Source organism: Miniopterus schreibersii, assembly GCF_964146895.1.
Source record: "Miniopterus schreibersii genome assembly, chromosome: 13".
NCBI classification, from domain to species: domain Eukaryota; kingdom Metazoa; phylum Chordata; class Mammalia; order Chiroptera; family Miniopteridae; genus Miniopterus; species Miniopterus schreibersii.
In genome coordinates, this window is record NC_138113.1 from 3938833 (window position 1) to 3957586 (window position 18754).

The following is an 18754-nucleotide window of genomic DNA, read 5'->3' on the forward strand; positions in this document are numbered from 1 at the left end:
CTCCCTCTCTTATGTGCACACAACCGTTCATTCCAGCTCCTGTCTGCCTTGGCATTTAGCCAGTATAATGTTTGGTTGACTTCAAAGGAGCTGCTTTGCTGGAGTAATCCCCTGGATCAGAGGTGGGCAGATTTGGTTGAGCCAATGCCCCCCTCCCCTGCCACCTGTTATTGCCGATAATTAGGGATGAATTAGAGATGCTTGTTTGGAAGGAAACACTGTTTGGGTGTGTTTTATGTTGAAAAGACATCCCATATTAGACTCACCAGACACAGCAAACGGTAGCAGCTATGATTACTCTGTTTAAAAAGGCAACAGCTAGGCTTTGAAATGGGAAGAAGGAACTCTTCGGTAGCATCGCAGCTTTGGAAGAGTCAGTTAGAATGCTTTAAGTGAGAAACACTATAAGCACAATTTCAAAGTCAAACGCAGATTTGACACAGCAAGAAAAAGTGAAGTGAATGATCAAACATAAAAATAAAAATGTGCAAAACATGGAGAAAAAAAAGAAACATAATAAGAGGGATAAATATGTGTTTGATCGGAATTCCAGAAAAACCGAGCGAATGGGGGAAAGATACTCTTTGAAGAGCAATTGAATGAGCAATTCCCAGAACCAATGGGAAATACCAACCCACAGAAGAAGCCAAGTATATCTTAAATAAAACACAAATAAATCCACAGCTAGACACGTCAGAATAGAACATGAGAGCAAATGTAAAAGTAAAATAAAATCTTAAGTCAGTGAGAAGACAGATTGGCCTCAAAGCATACAGAGAAAAAAACAAAACGAAAACCTTGTCATTAGGAAGGACCATGCCCCTTGAAAATATTTCAAGAATAAAGGTAAAAAACAGTATTTCAGAAAACAAATATTTAAAAAGTGGACAGGAATAGAAATTCTACAGAACTGATTTCGAGCGCCTCGTTACTAAGGGGGGCTCCCAGGTGGAGCCGCACGCTGCCTGCAGGGCTGACAGTGCGCTTGCCGGGTTAAGGGCAGGATTAAAATGCAAAATGAATGAAGATCTACAAGTGTTCAGAGAAGCGAATGCAGTTAAACGCTGTGAGGCCTGTGGTAGGCAGGAGGTCAGTAGGCACTGGTTAGTTTTAGATGAAGGTGAGGGACTCGGAGAGGAAGCAAACCGGCTCTAGGACACGTGGGGTCCAGGTGAGGGGGACGGCCACCTTTCCCAAGCCTCAGGAGGTGTCCTTCTAGCAAACCCATCCCAGGTCTGAGGCTCCTCTCCTTCCAGAAAGAAGCATGACCTCTGCTTGAACCCAGAGAACTTGGGCTTAAAATAACTGTAGATCGTGGCCTTCGCTGAGCCTCCTTCCTTCCTCCAAGGCCTGGGGTTGTTCCCAGAGCCGCTCCCCAGAGGACATTAGCCGCGGGGCGTGCATCTGAGGGTCCCTGGGAAGACGAGGGCCTGCATTCCTAAGGATGTGAGAGGAGCCCAGTCCCAGGGCCTGTCCCATGTGACTAGAGGAAGTGGCCTGGCTGATATTTCGAAAAGGACTGGGTCACAGGAGGCAGGTCACTGCTAAGATTTGTCTTGGGCTGATGATTGGGACATTGCTGGTGAGAAGCAGCGTTTGCATGACTCACTGTCAGCCCAGGGTCTCAGTCCTGCCCCAGGGCTGTCTCCTGCTCTGTGTTGCCCTAATCGACTCCAGCAATGTGCTCGTTCGTTCAACCACGATTCCCATCACACCTACTGTGTGTCTAAGCTGGGGAGTGCTTCTGACAAATCATGAGTAACATTGACATGATACCTGCCTCAAAAGCTTGAAAATCACTGGCGAAAGTCCCACTGATAAATGATTTCTGGAATTGTCGCCATGGTATAGAATAAAAGAGAATTGGGGGTGGGGTGGGGAGGGACAAGAGATCCCAGAGACTCTGATCCGATCTCACTTCTCTCACTTTACAGATGAGGACATTGAAGCCCGGGGGTTGTTCTCTTTATGTCTCTGAAGAGTGAGCTGAGGCCACGGTCAGCTCAGTTGGAAAATGCATCATAATCAATCAGTGATGTTGGCCAGGACATATGGGAGGATCTGGGGACATCTGGTAGGATCTGGGGACATATGGGAGGATCTGGGGATGTATGGAAGGATTTTGGGAGGTATGGGGGGTGTTGGGGATGTATGGGAGGGTGAGGGAAGGGGTGTCAGCGTGAAGTCACTCAGTTCCCATCAATGGCCTGCTCTGAGCCAGCTCTGGATGGAGCCCTGGAGTCATGAAGGCGCAGAGTGCTCGGGTCCTGCCGTCGGGAATGAGTAGCCGTGACGAAGGAGCCTTCTGGACACTACAACTGGTGGTGGCGAGAACCTGCCTCTGGGAGTCAGGCTCCTATGAGAGGCATCAGCGAGCACATCTCACATAATCTCCGCGCTGTGCTCAGGACTGCACTAGGTGATGTGAGGCTGTGCTCTTCACACTGGGGTGTGTGGACCCCAGCTCCTTCCGAGGACGTCAGGGAGAGGCTAGCTGTCATTAACCCACGTTCAGATCTTAGCATCTGCATGGACGCCTTCCTGAAACCGATCTCTCCCGATCTTCTCTCCCACTGCCCTTCCCCAGGTGCCTTTCTCCTGAATCTTCTTACGGGGCATCATCCCAACGTGTAAAACTATCCCAGACTTAAAACAGAGGGATCATTTGAAAATGTGCCTTTCTGAAGGGAGCACACTTTTAGTGAAAAGCAAAGAGAGTCCCCGTTGGACACATCAAACCCTTCCAGAATCTAGGTAACACACTCACGGGAGGCTGGATGACTCTCTCTCTCTTTCCCTCTCTGTGTGTGTCTAGCTCTGTCTCTGTCTTTCTTTCCGTTAGAATAAGAATTAAAATAGTTCAAGATTTTCATTAAAATGTGTTACATTTCTACCATGTATATATTAACATGACTATAGTTGAGTTACATAGAATACACAAGGAAGGGTGGCATCCACAACTCTTTGCACTTACGGAAAATTATTTTAGATGCCAATTAAAAAATGTGTGACAATATATGTAGTAGCCAGCCCCCAAGTGTCCCCAGTGCTCCTCACCCCCTCCTATCCACACCCCATGCAGTCTCCTCGCACCTGGACCAGTAGTGTGTGGTGGAGGTGACGGGTGGCTCTTGAAGCCTGGTCATTAAAGGCACTGTGGCTTCTCCTTGTTCTCTCAGGCCACTCGATGATATTTCATACCAACAGGTAATATTTTTAGAGCTCTCTTTACGCTGTGGAGGAAATGTGCTGAGTCGCACCCGGGGGTGTGGGGCAGAGGGAAGAGCATGGGTCCAAGGACAGCATCCTGAGCCTGCCACAGGGAGAGACGTGTTAGGCAAATGAAGGCTGAGCCCACTAGAAAGACTAAACTCTTTGTGAGAAGCCTCCTGGAGAGGAAAGAAGGGAAAGGAGGGAGGAGCATTTTAATGTGTCCCCAAAACAACCAACATGAATGGCGCTTATGGGAAAGCCCAGTGGTAGAGGCCCAGCCTGTTCTAATACCAGAGCCTCGAGTCTGTGATGGGTGACAGCACAGGCCCCCAGTGGCCCTGCAGCTTGACGGCTGTCCCCCTGTATCTCAGAGTCTGACAATGGCTGTTGCAATTATATATTGCATGCTAGTTCTCCCAACGCTTCGTCACCATGGACGTAGATTTGCTCACGTCAATTGCAAACTTAAAAAATGTGTTGCCAGGAAGCCAATTCTGCAGAGTATGTTCAGAGGGGACATATGCCTCCTGCAAGTCCCTACTTCCTTACTCCCCTCCGCCCAGTGGTGGCGTCGGATGCATTCCCTGAATCCAATAAAGCCCGGTTCTTATCATTGGAACCAAGCCTTGGGTAGCAGAAAGAGATTTAAGAGGAGACCTAGAGAATCAATGAACTACAAACACGACAAACACTGAAGCAAGGCGCTCAGAAAGCCATTAGCTTCCTTTACTAAGCAACCTAGTTCAGGATAAATAATTAGTAAGGATGCTGGACTGGAAGATTTTTTTTTTTTTTTTGCATTTTTATGCCATATGATATGTTCTTGTCTTTATAAAACACAAAACAAAACAAGCTTTTGGGGGAAAGGTACCTAATCATTGTGATTTTCAGGAACATTTTGGCATTCTCTGCATTCCTGTGACTAGATCGTGTTCACACCGGGTGTCTTTTTCACAAAAATTGTGTGAGTGAGGTAGTGTCACCCATTTCATGTCAGGGCATGTGGTGGCACAGGCCCTGCCCTGCCCAACTCCAGGGAATCCTGTCCCCAAAGTCACACATGATAACCAGTGACAGGGATGACATCTGAACCCATCTTGATCTCTAATCAAAGCCCCCCTTTCGGAGTCAGCTGTCCCTCTGCTGCTTTCCTGATTCTCTCACAGTGAGGCTTTTGTTGACCAGGGAGGTGAGCGTGAGGTTCCGAGAGAAATGCCAGGACTTTTGCAAAGCTCAGCTCTTCCTGGGCTTCTCCACAGAAGGGAGAATTAGTCAGAGGGTGGGAGCGAGGGGGCTGGTGAGAAGGCCCTAGGATGCAGGGTTACTTGATCTAGAAGGGAGGGCTTAATATTTAAAAGGTTGGGGACAGAAGGGAGCCATCCTTTGGCGTCAGGGGGCAAGGATTTTACTGAGACAGCTGCTGAGACAGTTGAGGCCATTTGTGATTTGGAATCTGTTTGTCCCCGTGTTGGATTCTGACGGGACATTTGTTTTCGGGCATCCCTGGTGAAAAAGGACCCCACACATGTGCGACGAGGAATGAAAGAACAAAATGCCACACAGTGAGGTGGCATGTGTGCCTGGCATTTAGCGGGGGCGGAGGAGGGGCGTGGGGTTGCTGCTGTAATCCAGTCAGGCACCCCAGCCCACGCGTGTCCCCGGGCTGGTGCCGGTGGGCAGGAGCCTGCTCCCCGCGGGGAGTCGGGGAGCCGCAGGCGGAAGCGTCTGCCCTTATTGGTAACATATTTACGGCGGAAACGCAACCTCCAGCTCGGAGCACAGGTGGCAGCCACTTGCAGGGACCGACGCCCCTGGCATTAGTGGGATTAAATGGATGATCTCTTCCCCTCCAGGACGCCCGTGACGACAAAGCTCCCTTCTCTCTGGGAAGCGTTCCTGGTGTTTCCACCAACCACCCTCCGCCCTTAGGCCGCCTCACACATTCAGTTACAGTAAACGGGGGCCAGCCGGGGCTCCCCGAGGCCGCAGTTACCCGGAGCCGCACGGGACGCCTGGGCCTGGGCCTGGGCCTGAGCCGTGCACGCAGAGGTCGGTCCGGGCTTTGCCCCTCCTGTCCTTGTCCTGTCCTCCCTCCTCCTGTGCTTTCCTGTCATTTATTTTTTTTTATAAAAGAAGTCATTCAGATCCACAGATCTCGGAGACTCAGCAAGTCCTGGATTTTCTGCTCTGGTTTTGCACAGGGGGGATGTTGCTCTGCCACCTGGAGCATGGTGGTCAGGTGACCATCTATTTCTTTTTTTTTAAAAATATATCTTTATTGATTTCAGAGAGAGGAAAGGAAACGGAGAGAGAGAGATAGAAACATCAATGATGAGAGAGTCATTGATCAAGCCCACAACTGGGCATGTGCCCTGACCGGGAATCGAACCCTGATCGCCTGGATCCCATGTCGACGCTCAACCGCTGAGCCACGCCCGGCGGGGCGCGACCATCTATTTCTGAACCTGGAAAACTGTGGTTCTCTCTGTGGCTTCACGTGAGGGATTCCTGGCAGTAAACGGGCGGTGTCAGTGGATGACAGGGACTCGAGTGGCCTTTCTGCTCAACCGTTTCCAATTCTCTCGAGTCCCTAATCCAGATTCCTGAGAGACACGCCTTTGGACCGGTTGCATGAGAGAGGCCTTTCAATAACGAAGCTCGGCGACAAAGGCAACAGGGAGCCACCTGGGCGAGACGGCGGGATTCTCCTCTGAGTCCCATTGCCCACCCACCAGGTGACAGCAGGAGCTCTCGTCACCTCCCTGAGCCTCAGGCTCCTCCTTTGTGGCGCTCGCTCTCCCGATTCCTACGCTAACGCGTGACCGCGATCCCTGGCGTGTCACATACCTCCCAGGCGCGACCTCCCTCAGCTCCGCTCCAGGACCCGCTGACGCTCATTAACTCGAGCTCCCTCGTGCCTTTTCCTTTTCGCCGTTTCATTTCTGGAGGGAACAGGCAGTCCCAACGTTTCCTCTCCCTCTGTTATGACTGAATATTATTTATTATTTAGATTCAGCAGCCAAACCCTTTTGCAATAAAGTCATTTTGGGGCGCACACACAAGGTTAAAAGCTTTAGGTCAAAAGCAGAGAACTATAAAAATAAACAGCCGGAGCACACAGTAGAAACATTATTTAGAGCGAAACGGTGACTTCAGCATAGTGGCCCTTTCAGTGAAAGTCACTGGGAAAGATACAAAGATGAATGAACCGCACGGAGCTTTCCAGCTGTTAAATCCAGGAGTCGGAAAGAACAGCCGCCCTCCGAAGGCGGCCCAGGATTTCAGGGGAGCCCAGGGGTGGGGGGCGGCCGGCCAGGCCTTGCCCCCGGCGAGCGTCCTGATGTTTCTCCAAACGCAGCCGTGGGAGGGAAGAAACGCGCACGTCTCGGGAAGCCGGGCAGGCTCCTCGGGCGGCCCTGCGGACACTGCAGGCTCCTTGGGTGGCCCTGGGGACACTGCAGGCTCCTCGGGAGGCCCTGCGGACACTGCGGGGGGCGGGTGTCAGCTGTAGAGGAGCCGTCAGGACGCCAGCTAACCCCTTGGCCCCTCGGGTGGGACAGGCGCTCTCCCCTCTGCGCTCCTGTTTCTCCCATAGACTTTCTCCCACAAGACAGGGCTGAGTTCTTGGTTTACATGCCTGTGCCCCCCCAGCTCTGAGCTTCTCACAAAGGGACTGGTACCTACGATGTTCCCTCAAGCACAGCTCCTGGCCCAAGTGACCTCACGTGAGTGTTTATTACATAGATGCGCGGATGACAACTGGATACAGGCGGTTTTCCATGGGAGACGCTTTTGGCGGAGCTAAAATTGTTAGGTACGATGTTTGTGTTCCAGCAACCTGTGGACTTTGAAAACAGGAGCCAGCTCTAGAGGATGGAAACCAGCCCGAGCTGCGGCTGTTTGCATTTGAGCGCCAGCGAGGCACTGGCGAGAGTCTAAAGAGGAAGTGCGGACCCGCCCCCGAGGGGTCCAGGTGGCCCAGGAACCAGGTGTCGGAGCCATCGCGTTGGGCCGCAACCCAAGTCCTACGGCGCTCGGGGTTCCCACGTCCCCACCTTCCACGGCTGAATTCCTAAGTTCCAGGGGGTTCCCTCAACAAAGAGCGATTCATAGGTTCCCGTTGTGGGAGGGAGCAGATGTGCTGGAGGGGCCGGGCCTCTCCCGTTGGGAGTCAGGGCTGTTCACAGCAAACCTTGCCTGGGTTTGATTTTGCCTATTTATTTATCATTGATACGTCAGGTAAGTCACCCTGTGCCCCAGTCTCTGCGCGGGGAAAGCAGGGATGATGCCAGCCCCTCTCCCAAGGCTGCTGTAAGCATCCACCGGATTTCATTGTGCAAAGCGTCTAGGCCAAACTTGGTGCTTAATGAACTCACTATAAACACTGCTTTTATGTTGATGTCTGGTCTGCTTTTCTCACAGTCTTCTTCTTCTGATAGCATAGCAATGGCACAATTATTGTAAAGCTGCCGAAACTCCTTTGGGTCAGTTGCTTTGTAATGTTACGGTTTGAATGCTTGTGTCCTCCCCCAAATTCATATGTTGAATCCTAACCCCCAAACACGATGACGCCAGATGAGAGCGAAGAGGATTACCTGGCATGCTTTGCATGTTAGACGTACCATAATCTGGGATTATCTCTCTACCTATACTTTTTCCCCAGGTAGCAAGCTTGTTGACAGCCAGGACCATCTTCAGTCTTTTCTGTGACTCCAGCAGTTGGCAACAGGTCCTGCCATGGAGTAGGGTCATTAATATTTGTTTTAGAATGAATGTGAAATGATATAACCCAAAAAAGTTACTGATGGGCACTAAAGGTATGGACAAGTTAGAAGAATGAGACACCGTCTTGAGTGGATTGAATGGTGGCCCCCAATACAATATGTCCCCATTCTATTTCCTGGACACTGTGACTATTACCTTATATGGTAAAAGGGTAAATGTCACCTATTTGGAAATAGGGTCTTTGCAGATATAATTAAGAATCTTGCAAGGAGGAACTTACCCTGGATTTTCCATGTAGGCTCTAAATCTGATAACATGCATTCTTATAAGATGGACACATAGAGGAAAAGATCAGTAGACGGAAGAGGGGGAGGTGGCAATGTGACCAAGAAAGCAGAGATTGGAGCAATGGAGCCAGGCAGTGGTTAATTTTACGTGTCAACTTGGCTGGGCCGTGGAACCTAGATATATGGTCAAACATCATTCTGGGTATTTCCGTGAGGGTGTTTTTGAATGAGATTAATATTTAAAACAGTAGATGTTGAGTAAAGCAGATTGCCCTCCACAGTGTGGGTAGGCCTCACTTAATCACTTGAATTCTGAATAGAGCAGAAGACTGATCACCTCAAGCAAGAGGGAATTCTGCCAGCAGATGGCTGGCAGACTCGCTTGTGACTCTTCCTGGGTCTCCAGCCTGCTGGCCATTTTCCTGTGGGTTCTGGACTTGCCGGTCTCCATAATCACATGAGCTCATGTGCATATTGGTTCTGTTTCTCGAGAAACGTAATACAGGCTGCCAGGCAAGGAACGTTGACAGCAACCAGAAGCTGGACAAGGCAAAATGGAATCTTCTCTAGAGCCTCTGGAGGGAGCCCAGTTCCACTGACACCTTGATGTCAGACTTCAGGCCTCTGAACTGTGAGAGAATACATTTCTGAAGTTTTAGGTAATTTGTTACAGCAGCCACAGGATCTAATTCAGAGGGATTGGGAATAAACAATAAATACAGATAGCAATTGAACCTGATTTGGAGGTTAGGGGGGATTTGCACATGGGCATATGCTCCTGGGATACTGCAAGGCATCCGAAGGGGAGCAGGCTGCATGTGCCAAGGCTGAGCACAGAGAAGATGCAGGGCTTTGGTGGGGCCGCCGTGAGGCGCCTGCGAGTGCCAAGCCTGTGAAGGCCAGTGTGGAAGCCACGCTCGGAAAAGAAATTTTGGAAATGTCATTATGAGGACTGAATATATGCCAGCTATTTACAGATTTTACATTGTCTTTTATTTTAAAACCGTGAAAATCTATGGCTATTTTTAGCAAAGAGGAGATATGCTTAGCCTCGTTTTTTATGGACCTGGTTCAGTTGTGTGTTTAGTTGGTTGATGAGGCAGTGTCCGGGGGGGAGGTCGAGGGCTCCTTGTGTTCGACCGATGCGGTAAGGGTGGCGATGGTGTAGAAACTGGTGGTACAGTAGAAACTGGGCCTGGGGCATTTCCTCCTATTTCCAAATAGAGTGATTTTCGTAGACGAATAAGACATTCTTGCAGCTATTTAAAGCCTTAACATTTCCATACAGTATCTCCTGCAGCGTTCATATCTTTGAATAGTAGGTGAGTCTAGCCTCGTTTTATAGTTGAAAACACTGAGGCAATTAGTGGACAGCTATGGTTTTTGAGATCATATATTCTAACAGGGTCAGACTGTAATTGAACCCAAGACTCATACCTAGTGCATTTTCTTTTTGGAGGAAACACTAATAATGGTAATTAGTTACCATTTACTGAGCTTGAATTTTCCTTATGACCTTGATGCTGCTCAATAATTTCCATATATTACTAGCATATTTTGATATCCTTAATGTTTATGTAGTAGGTACTACTACTAATTGCATTTTACAGGTGAAGGGACCAAAGTCCTGAGAGGCAGTGCCTCCTAATCACATTTGTTGGCTAGATTGAAAAACCATGAGCAGGCCAGACTTTTCAGAGGCCAGCCTGCTCCATACTCCTGGTTCAGAATTGGAACCATGCTTCTCCAGAAAGCCACTGGGTTCCACCGAGGACGTGTTCCGTGCAATTTGGGGCAGCAATTCAGAAATGAACAGAATACTATGGAAGCCGACACAGGCCTCGTATCTTCCACCTGCCGCTCACACTGGTTTCCATTTAGCGCACCACTTAGCAACAGACTTTGGAGATTAGAGCATGAAGGGACTCTCTTGAAATAATTACCGGACCCCTTATCTTAAAAGACCTGTAGAGCGCCAGGTATTTTTCTGAGCCAGGGTGGGTGGGCTGGTCAGCCTCTACATCGCTCGGTGTTACCCTGATAGTAACAGGAGACCCAGGCGGCAGCCCTTAGCCCTCTGCGGAAGGGCTGGTCTTGCCAAGAAATTAACTCGGAACTTGCAGCTCTTTCCCGAACAACCGCTATGTGGGCTGTGGAGTCATTTGGTGAGTGAACCTGGAAGTGGTTCCAAGATTTTTACGAGCCTCTCGCTGAGGAGAAAATATCTAATTCATTCTCCAACTGAAAACCAATATGAGGTTAAACTCCACTCCCTCCATATACCTATGAAGCTATACCGTGGGGCTCAACTGGGAGGGGGCGTGGGCTGGAAAAGCGATGGCCGGGCTGGCCTAAGGGGCATTTGTAAAAAGCCCTTGAGACCAGAAATTCCCCTCCTACTCATCCCCCCACAACCCCACTGTCACCACCCGGAGTCCCTGGGGGGAGGAGCTTAGCCATGCAACCAAGTGCATTCTCAGAAGGGTCACTGTTTGATTTTATGGCCTCCACATAAAAAACTACTGAGCTAGAACAAAAGGCCTGACCCCTAAGGCCAGGAAAAAGCACGACAAAGCGCGTTTCACTTTCCTCCCCCTCCTCTTGCTGTTTTCTTTTGAGTTCTGTAGTCTTTCATTCTGAAGAGATCATAGAGTCACAGGGAGCTACGGAAGTAATAGAGTGGCCCTGTGTGCCCGTCGCCTTTCTCCGAGTGGCGACATCGTGCAGAACCAACTACAGAACCGTATCAAAGCTGGAAGGTGGGGAAAGCGGCCCTGGGCCTCGGCCGGGCTGCAGCAGCGTGTCCCCACCAAGGCCGCCGCAGGGAGGAGAGCCTCCCGGGGGATCCCACGCAGGGCAGAGAGGTGGCTCCCAGTCCTCCCTGCGCTGTGTTAAGACAACTGAAGCTCTGCTGCTTGGAGAGTTGAAAACTCCTCTGCCGCTCGCAGTTCCTCAGGGGATCCATCTCCTAACCTTGTCCCGCTGCTTAGGTGCGAACTGGAGACCCCGAGTCGCCTGAGTTCGGCTGGGTTGAAAATGGCCAATTGGCCTTTAGGTGATGGGATAAAGTTACCCAGGAACTGGGACAATTTCGAGCAACAGGGATTTTATTTTCACCCTGAGCTCCATGCAGGAAGCCATGGTTCCCTGTTAAACAGTGAAATATTTCAAACATAGAAAAGTACAGAAAATAACCTAACAGCCAAGCACTTACTCACAGGGCCGCCGCGAGCTCGGGCCTCCGTGGGAAGTGAGAAAGACCTGATCTCTTCCAGCAGAAGCCCCAGGGCCCAGGAGAAGCTTCTGGCAGCCCGAGCCTGGGCTGGACCCTGGCTGCCGTCCACCCCAACCCTGCGGGTGGAGGGAACCACCGCTGAAATAAACAGAAATCAACATACTGACGTATTTGTTTCGGAATTTGTTTTTAGTGCCCAAACCTAAGACCTATGGCCTGAGTCGGACCGCTCTACTCATTACCCCCGCAGGTCACCACTGTCCTCAGATTTGCTGGGTGTCATTCCCACAAAATGAGCCATTTACCAAAGGACTTTGGAAAGCAGTGACAAAGGAAGGTGTTTTGTTGAATTTTCCCTTGATCAATTAATTTAGATTCAGAATCTCTGGCCATAAATGTAGCCTCTGCCTTCATGGCTAGAAGCCCAACACCTTCTATGCTCCTCTTTACATTTTCATAAGCTTAGAAATACACGGTGCGTAAAGTAAGAGTCTATGCATCGGGGAGACTTGTTGTATTTTGCTTAACTCATTTTAACATCTCCAGGAAAACAGCTTCATTGAATACTCTGGGAAAGTCTAGGCTACACAGGTCTCATCTGACTGACAAGCACATTCTAGAGTTAAAAGCATTAGAAGAGCATTAACCAAATTATGTCAGAGATATGAGTCACATGGAGGACAGCGTGAAGTCCATGCAGAAAAAGAAAGAGCATGCTGGAGACTGAAGAATAGATATAAAATATAAAACTGAAAAATGCCTGGCTAATGGCCCTGTATGTATTTTTGTAACTTTTGTCACTTTCACAGAAAAGGTCTACGTGGGGCAGCACCGTTCTGATTCAGGTAAGAGCCAGAGTCGTTCACATAATATAATTGTGTTACCTGAACTCCTTGGTAATCATAATGCATACAACAGTAACACTGGGGAATTTTTTTTTTTTAACCTAAGCTAACAATTAATAAAACATGATAACCCACATTCTGGGGAAACTTGCAGAACACAGCACTTATATGGCTGGTATCATAGTAAATATGTTCAACCACATTGAACGCAGGCGACCAGGGATAGTAAGAGCAATATAAGTGTTAAACTTTATTCACTGTGTCTAGATATAAACCTAATTTTAAGACAATTCAAAGAAATGTAGTAGACAGATTAAGATTTATTTTTTTTGCAGAGAATTGGTCAGAACCCTGTTTTGAGCCCTGTTCCTCATTGTTTTTTGGGAATATTTGTTAAATGGCAAACATTGAAACAGTCAACAGTCAGGGAAGGGTTAACAAATTAATCTCTAATTTTTAAGGAACAATATTGTTAGCGTAGGTAGCTGAATGTTCATCAAAAAAGGAAGCCGAGGAAATCAGACACGGTGGAGCCTAAGGGGCTGGGGAGCTGAATCAGACACCGAGCCTGCTTGTTTCACTGGGAAGTTACAGCTTCACACCCTCCCCAGGGAACTGCCGGTGTGTCCCCCAGGTTACCAGGGGGAGGGGGAGAACAATAAAGGGGGGCGAGTGCCTGTGCAGTAGGAGCCAAGACGGTGACCAAGAGGCCGGTCGCCCGGCCTGGGCAAAAGATCGAGTGGACAGGGGACATAAAAACCCCAGAAGATCTAGGAAATGGGTCGGCTAGGGGGTGGCCCCTCAGAAGCCTGCAGAAGCTTGGGAAGTTGATTGGTTATTTTGAAAAAGCCCTTGGTCTCTCCCAAGCCCTAGGTAATGTAATTAACCTAACGAGGGGCTCTGTCTCTCTCGCTTGGTACCAGGCCTTCGCCCCACGACTTCGTGCGTTTTCTCTCTACAGCAACCGTGTGGCCCTAGCAGCCCCCCGGCTTCAAGCAGGCCGCAGGCCCAGGGGGTGCGGGATACAGCGGCGCCAGCAGCTGGGGCACAGCGGGCACTGGACTCAGCGGGCACTGGACTCAGCGGGCACTGGACTCAGCGGGCACTGGACTCAGCTTTGGACAGTGGCCTGGTTTCAGGGCCTATTGGAGATAAGCTTTAACTTTTTCCATGGTGCTATGGATGGAGGAGAGACATTGGACACCTGGGGACGGCCTTCTATTTCCACCCAAATAAACCTTACCCCACCACAGCCTCCCATTGGTGGCCTCTCGGAATGCTTTCCTTGCGATCCCGTGAAAGAACACAATTTGCACCAGCAAGGATGTGATTATATGGAATCGTGAAAATTGTCTTACAAACATGGACGTGTTAGAAAAAAAAGTCTCCATCGTGATGACATCGTGATATTATTTTTATATCAAAGGCTAAAGTGAAAATACAATTGGAGTCTAAATTTAGCTGTGTAAGTCAATAGCTAGATACTGCTTGGTACCTATATGGTCTTTGCTGTTCACATCCTCACTGACACAAAAAGGCATTGGAACGATTCGCGACTGGAAAGGGCATCATTCTCAGCTGCTCTTATTTTCATAAGTTCTTCATATATGTTTATTTTTGTAAGCGCCATCCTATCGTTTTCTTAACCAGCCCACTTTTTCACTGTCCGGGGCTAACTCCATGCATTCAAACATCCTTCATGAATTAGGACTTAAGACATGTCATAAACAACAGGAATAAAGAAGAAAAAGCCAAGAAACAGTTGTAGGAAAGATAACTTCTATGTTATTTAATCGCTATTTTAATGGATGTCATGAGTAACATGAACAACTTATTTCTGGGGAAAGGATTCATAGTAAAAAATGGTGTGATCCAGTTCTCATTGGTGCGTTGCCCAATACAAACTATAAAGTGGGGTGTGGGTGTAAGAGCTGGGTGTGGACTGGAAGCCTTGTCTGACTTTATCTGTTCACTTCTAGCAGCTGGCAGCCTCCTCCCTCCCTCCCTCCCTCCCTCCCTCCCTCCCTCCCTCCCTCCCTCCCTCCCTCCTTCCCTCCCTCCCTCCCCCTCTCCCTCTCCCTCTCCCTCCCCCTCCCCCTCCCCCTCCCCCTCTCCCTCTCCCTCTCCCTCTCCCTCTCCCTCCTTCCTTCTCTCACTTACCTACCCGCTATTCCTCCCTCCCTCGCATGTTACAGAGTCCATGGTGCGTGAATCATAATGATGGGCAGCGAGGGTTCACCAGTGAGTGACATGGATCCTGCCCTCGGAAGTCCCACGTCCCAGTAAGCTAAAGAAAAAGCTCTCTCAGAACTGGGACACCAAGAGCCGGAAAAGCCCGAGGGCAACGCGGCCGGAGGTCATTGGCGTAGACTCCCGCTTCCTTGGGACTGGGCGACGTGTCCAGCTCCTCTTGAGGATGGAAGGAGACAGGCCCAGCGGCCGTCGTCAGTGCCGTGGACCCGGCCCCGCGCCTTCACCTCCCTAAACGGCGGCGTGAGAGGCCGTCCGCAGCGGGGCCCCGGCCTCTTGTCCCACGGAGGGTCGTTTTAATCTCACCCGGCTCTCCAGGAACTCGAGGCTCTTCAGCATTCTCAGAACTTGGCACCATTTCTCTGTACCCGGGACGGCCGATCCCCTGCCTGGAAAGAGCCTTCCTTCTGTTTTCGACGTGGGCTGCCAGCCCTTCCTGCTGTTCTCCACCTAACGAGCTCCCGCTGCGGGCCCAGCGCAACCCACCCCGGCAACCCCCTCGGGCCCTCGCTCAGGCAAGAACCTCTGGCCCTGCGCCCCGGACCTTCCCCGGCTGCTCAAAGAACATGCCAGAGCCCCGGCCTGCTCCTTCGCGTGAGACCCGGGCGCACACCGGTCCTTCCCATTTCCTCCTGGCCGGCGCCTAGCGACCTGCCTTGGTTAAATGCTGGGTATAAACACGAACGTATGGATAAAGCACATATTATTCCACGAAAAACACAAGTGAATGAATGAGCGATCAAATGAACGAGCCAGTAAAATACTGAGTGGTGGCTGAGAAAATGGGGAAATGACTGAGTGGTAAATTATTGTAGAGTCAGGTAATTAATGAATAAGCGAATACGTTATTTAGTAGGTGCGTAAATGAGTGGATGGGTTACCTGAGGGAGCTCACTCAAGTTTCATCACAGCCAGGAAGGGACGACTCCCTCCCCTCCCTCGCACGCCTCCGGGATTTTACTGGACACGTAAGCTTTTCTCTTTGGCAGCCACGTCTCCCCGTTACCCTACGGAAAGCAGGGGTTTTGCCTAAAGGGTTAAGAACAGCTCACCTTTTAACTGTTCTAGACAACTGGCTGCTGCAACGCGCAACAAAGGCACGGTTTTGACAATATTTTGCAAACCTTACTTGACGACTAACTTGACAACTTAAATATAGCCTTCTGCAAAATGCTCATTTAAAATAAAAAAAATTCTGCTTCCAGCTATTGGTGACAGAGAAATGACTTTTACAGTGTAGCGTGGCTTGCAAATTATGTTCTCTTGGAGTAAATAGGTTTTAGCTGACTTTAATTTCTAAAAGAAAACACAGCCTTACAAGAAAATGGTTTTTTATGTGATTTTGATAATTTACCAAAATAAAAAGCAGATCTGTAGTAATTCATTTGCATTCGCATAGCATGAGCTCGCTAGCTTCAGAAATGACATTTATGCATGTCCTGGGCACAAGGAGACGTTTGCCGAACGAAACTGCGCAGGAGCCTGGCTGTGGGAAATGTCCCCGGGGGTAACTGTTGGTAGTTTAAGAAAAAGTATTATTGAGGCAACACTGCACGTCCACGGCCATCCTAATAGGCCCTGCCATGCTTGCCCATCTCGGAACCCAACTCCGTCGCCCTCTCCCTTCCCCACTGGCACCCCGCCTCGCCCTTTATGTTGACCCGGCGGCTTATTTTCCACCCTCACGACCTGCCCCAAGCACACGCCGGATTCTCATGCCACTTGAGAAATCCTCAAAGGGACATGGGGTCATCGCTTCAAAGGAAAAAAAAAAAACTTTGTTGGAAGAGAGGGGCAGTTAGGAAATACTGTTCTCTTTGAACACATTCAAGAAATTTTTTGAGAGTGAGACGGGCTAAGAGTTTCTCTGCAGTCACATGGAGAAATGTTAGTAGGAATTACTGCAGGGCTTTGTAACTGAAAGGTAGCAGATGTGAAACATGACCCTGCGGAGGTAGTGAGGCTTAATGGTTATTGCAACTTACTGGAACTGGCCTGGGCGTTGTGTGACTGGTCCACTCAGTCCATTAGCTTTTATGATTATATGATGCAGAAGGAAATAGGGAGCTATTGACTGTTAGCTGCCACCATCCCAGACTAGGACTGGATGACACTGACATGACCCACAGTGAGAAGGACTGTTCAGATGGGTTTCACAAACGAACAGAAGGCATCCTTCTGAAAAGAACTTTCACAACTGAGAAGGCTTCTTCCCCAGGACACATTTTCTAGTCGGCCCGGCCATCCCTTCTGGGTTCAGGAAGAGAAACTCAAGCAGGGTGAGTATGTTTAGCAGTTGGGACTGTTCCCAGGTTCTGCGACATTTAGCAGGAATCCAGAGTTATTATTAGATCTCAATGGGAGCTTTTGTCAAAAGGCCTCTTGAACTGTTAGGAAATCGGAGTGCAAATTGATAATGACCCCAACACATCCCTGGCCCGCCAGCTCCCCGAAGGCTGCGGAGACACCCCAGAAAAGCTCGCCTGCCTCCCGCCAGCGGCGGGCTGCTCGACACTGGTCCGTCCCCTAAGTCAGTGTCGGGCCTGTGTCCCTGTCTTCCTGCGACAGGCAGAGGGGACGGATTAAGGCGGACACTCCAACGAGACCCTTAATTTCCTCGCAGCGTCTCTTCAAGTCGGATCCCTTTAGAAGGCAGGGCCTTTTGTGGCTTCATAAAATTACAACTCTGACTGCTCGCCGCCTTTTCCGAGAGCACAAATTTGGCTTCTAAAGAAAACATACCTCATACAAAGAAAGGAAAGAAACCAGTCTGTGGTTATCTTAAACATATTCATTTTATTTAATATTTTGATTACACAAAGAAACAATTACAGTATTAACTACTTATTAATAAATCGTAAAACTTACGAGGTTTTTAAAAATTTTTATTTGAAAAAATTATTAGAAGAGATGTTTCCATACCAGTTTGTGAATGCTTAAATCGACCTTTTAAAACTGTCAGGTTTAAAAATAAAAATTCCTCTCCATTCTAAGACTATTACAATGCTTTGTAACTTTGCAGAGTTTCATGGGGGAACTACTGTGGTGACTGCCAACCCCTCACCCTAACACCCCCAGTCCCATCCCCTTAGATCCCTGCAAATGTGCATCAGAGTCCCAGGCACAGGGATGTCACCCACCTAACAATGACACTGTTTCAGATTCTTCTTTGCAGGCCAGGCTCCTGTGGTCTGAGCTCTAACACTGCACCTCACACAGGGCAGGCAGTCCATCTTATTTCATGAATTCTTTTTTTAAAAAAGAAAGTGTTTTTATTGATTTCAGAGAGAGGAAAGGAGAGGGAGAGACAGATAGAAACATCAGTGATAAGAGAGTCATTGATCGGCTGCCTCCTGCACGCCCCCGACTGGGGATCGAGCCTGCAACCCGGGCATGTGCCCTGACTGGGAATCAAACCATGACCTCCTGGTTCAGGGATCAATGCTCAACCACTGAGCAACACTGGCTGGGCATTATTTAATGAATTCTTCAATGGAATGGGTGGAAAAGGAAAGATCCTTATTTTTCACTCCTCGTGGGTTAGACGAACTTTGGTTGGTTTGAACAGATAGAACACTAAAGCCAATTTAGGTAACATGAGAGAAAGACAACTGGGTGTTTGGAGTCCCATCACTATTTGGGGGACACTGTGATGTTTAAAGAGCCCTCACTATCCACCTGCGTCCTCACTGCCAGTCCCGGGGATTTGCCGCTTTGGTCAGTCACCACCCCGCTGGGCGCCCCCTTCCCCGCGGAGCTCGGAGGCTGTCAGTCCCGAGGGGGTGTTAGAACCACCACTGGAGGTTTCTAAACCCCTGTGTCCGGGGCGACCTCAGGCCGGTGCAGACGGTCCACCCGGTGTGGCCAGCTGTGTATTTCTAAAACAGTTCTCCAGGTGACTCAAAGCGGAGCTGGGTTCCAGCCACGGCTCCAGAGCAGCGCTCCGCAAGCTCCCACGGGGCGTGAGTGACCCGGGACCTGGCGAGCAGGCAGATTCGGATCCAGCAGGTCTGGAGAGAAGCCTGCACGTCGGTGCCCGAATTTCCTTGTTTCCATCTCATTTCCTTCCAACCTCCCTGCGCGCACCACACCCCAGCGATGGAGACTCCTTGTAATTGTCCAGATGGGTCTTGTTTTGCCTTGGTGCCTTTACATCATAGGGTGTGTCGTTTCCTTTATTGTAAGAGTCCCCTCCTGTC